Source organism: Callorhinus ursinus, unplaced genomic scaffold (assembly GCF_003265705.2).
Source record: "Callorhinus ursinus isolate GAN/ISIS: 27379988/994484 unplaced genomic scaffold, GSC_fseal_2.0 scaffold4, whole genome shotgun sequence".
Lineage (NCBI taxonomy): Eukaryota > Metazoa > Chordata > Mammalia > Carnivora > Otariidae > Callorhinus > Callorhinus ursinus.
In genome coordinates, this window is record NW_027397066.1 from 161,714,973 (window position 1) to 161,717,599 (window position 2,627).

Here is a 2,627-nt window from a genome sequence, read left to right on the forward strand (position 1 = left end):
AAAGTGGATGGTATTTTGATGGGGATTGCATTGAATGTGTAGATTGCTCTAGGTAGCATTGACATCTTCACAATGTTGATTCTCCCAATCCATGAGCATGGAACATTTTTCCATTTCTTTGTGTCTTCTTCAATTTCTTTCATGAGTATTTTATAGTTTTCTGAGTACAGATCCTTTGCCTCTTTGGTTAGATTTATTCCTAGGTATCTATCTCTCCTGCATCCTTGACCTTGTCCTCTCCTCAGCTGATAAGAACATGCACAGCATATACTTCATGTACCTCAAATTCAGCTTTTTCATGGTCCTTCTTCTGCTGGTCTGTGGGATTCTGAATAATGGTTTTCTCTCCATCGATGACATGTTGCTTCAATTGATGTGACAACATACATTCTATTGGTGTGCAATTAAACGAGTGGGCAACTTTGTTCCAGGCTTCTGTCACTTGTGTGTTCTGGTTTCCAGGTTTGACCAAGCATAGGGCAGCTTCAGCACAAAGGTGAGCTGCCTTAATGACATCTGCTTTCTGCCCTGTTACTTGGGTCCCCTGAGCTACATCAACCACAAAAGTGTGAGCCACATTAGCGATGAAGCCATCCACATGGACACCAAGGTCAATTTGTACCAAGTCACCTTCCTTGAGAATATAGTCCCGGTTGCTCTTCAAAGGGGAGAAGTGACATACACAATTATTTACTGAAATGCTGGTGGGAAAGGCAATAACTTTCTTCATTTCTTTTTCTTTCTTGAAAAATTTCCCTGTCTCTTCCATAATCATGGCATCATCTTTCTCACATAAGCTCAGTACCAACACACCTGAGCAGGATGCTTCCACCAAAGACCAAAGTACCTGGTTGGCGATGTCACCCCCTATCTTATACTTGGTCATGACCAGGTCCTCAGTGATAGTTTGCTCCTGCTGCTTGTCCTCACCTGACATCATCCCACTACCACCACTGCAGCCTCATTGCCCCTGAGCCTCCACCTCTGTCTCTGCCAACAGTATTTTTCATAGAACTGGAACAAACTATCCTAAAACTTGTGTGGAAATACAAAGACCCAGAAAAGCCAAAGCAATCTTGAAAAAGGAAAACAGGAGTTAAGAATAATATATCATGAACACTAGGTGTTATATTCAACTAATGAATCATTGAACATTATATCAAAAACTAAGTGAATTTTAAAAAAGAAGAGTAGTAGGGGGTCCCTATGCTTGCCTCGTCCCTCGAACACAGCACAATAAATATCAAATCATTCTGAATGCCCAAGAAATTGATCTGAGGACTGAGAGAACAAACTGCACATCTAGAGGGAGAAAAATGGACACATTGTGGAAGGTAGGAGCTGCACACTGTTGATTTGGCAGAGAAAAGAATTACAGGTGCTGTGGAGGGAAGGGATCCCTGATCACAAAGGAGAAAGAGAGAGAGCAAGAGAGCAACATGCAGAAGATTGCACAAGAAAAACTTCTCCCCAAAACCACTGACTGGGAAAAGGAGAGGGGCTGACTATTGCAAGTTCTTATAAGCAATGGATCTCAAAGTCTGAAGTTTTAGAAGTCTGCACCATCACCAGTGTTGTGCTTGGTGGGCTTCCTCATGTTGGGAAGGAGAGCAGAGGCCTGGGAGAAGACAATGTGGTTTGAAGATCCCCTGGGTTGCACGGGGAGAAAAAGTTCCCCTTCTTGTAACTCTGCCTCTCAGGGGACAAAAGAGAAGGGGGGTGCCATTGAGCAGCCCCATTAATTAACAGAACAGAGGCACCACTGAAGGCAGCTAACCTGGAAGCCAGCTTTTGACTACACTTTACCATAAATTCCTAGCCTTGTGCAGTCATGCAACTAATTTTCTGGGACAAACTGGCATCAGCCACAGTGTGGTGAGACCCTCCCCCAGAGAATCAGCATGGGTCTTCAGTGTGCCAGGTCCATAAAATTTGGAGCTTTGAAACCCATCTGCAGACCACAGGAGTACTGTGCCACCAGGCAAAGAGATGGCTTAGACACAGACATTGTGAAGACAGGGTTATGAAAACAGGGTGCAGTGGGGTGGGGCTTAGTGTAAGCCACACTAGCTTCCACTGGGGGCACTGTGCTGCTCACAGAAGTCCAGGGCACAAGAGGGGAGATTGTTCACTCCTCCACGAGGGCTTCCTGAACAGTGGCAGGCATGAACTTCCCTCTCCAGGGATGACAGAGTGAGGTGACACCATTTTCCCCTGCCCATCAGCATGGACAGACTTCAGTGAGCAGCACAGTGCCCCCAGTGGAAGCTAGTGTGGCTTACACCAAGCCCCACCCCACTGCACCCTGCAGGTATATCTTTATCTTTACAAGGGCAAGCCAAATCATCTCAGCAGTCCCATCCCCCAGAAGACCAACACAAACCCCCTGCATGCACCAACTCTACCGATCATAGAATGCTGCAAAGTTTCAGCTCTGAGGGAAATACGATCAAGCCTTTTGTAACAAGTAGACCAATACACCTAGTTAAAATTTACCACACACCAGACCAGGTCCAAACACTCCACTTTGCAGGCAAGGAGAAACGCTGCAGAGGACTGATCTGGGGGAAAGAGCAGCCAAAATACAACAGCAGAGTGCCCACTGTGAACTACTTCCTGAAGTACCA

The 2,627-nt window shown here is 45.7% G+C and overlaps 1 pseudogene; it reads right to left on the reverse strand.

The window, feature by feature from the left end:
• Positions 1 to 199: 199 nt before the first annotated feature.
• LOC112825889 (proliferation-associated protein 2G4 pseudogene) lies at positions 200 to 937 on the reverse strand (annotated as a pseudogene).
• Between the last annotated feature and the right edge of the window lie 1,690 nt (positions 938 to 2,627).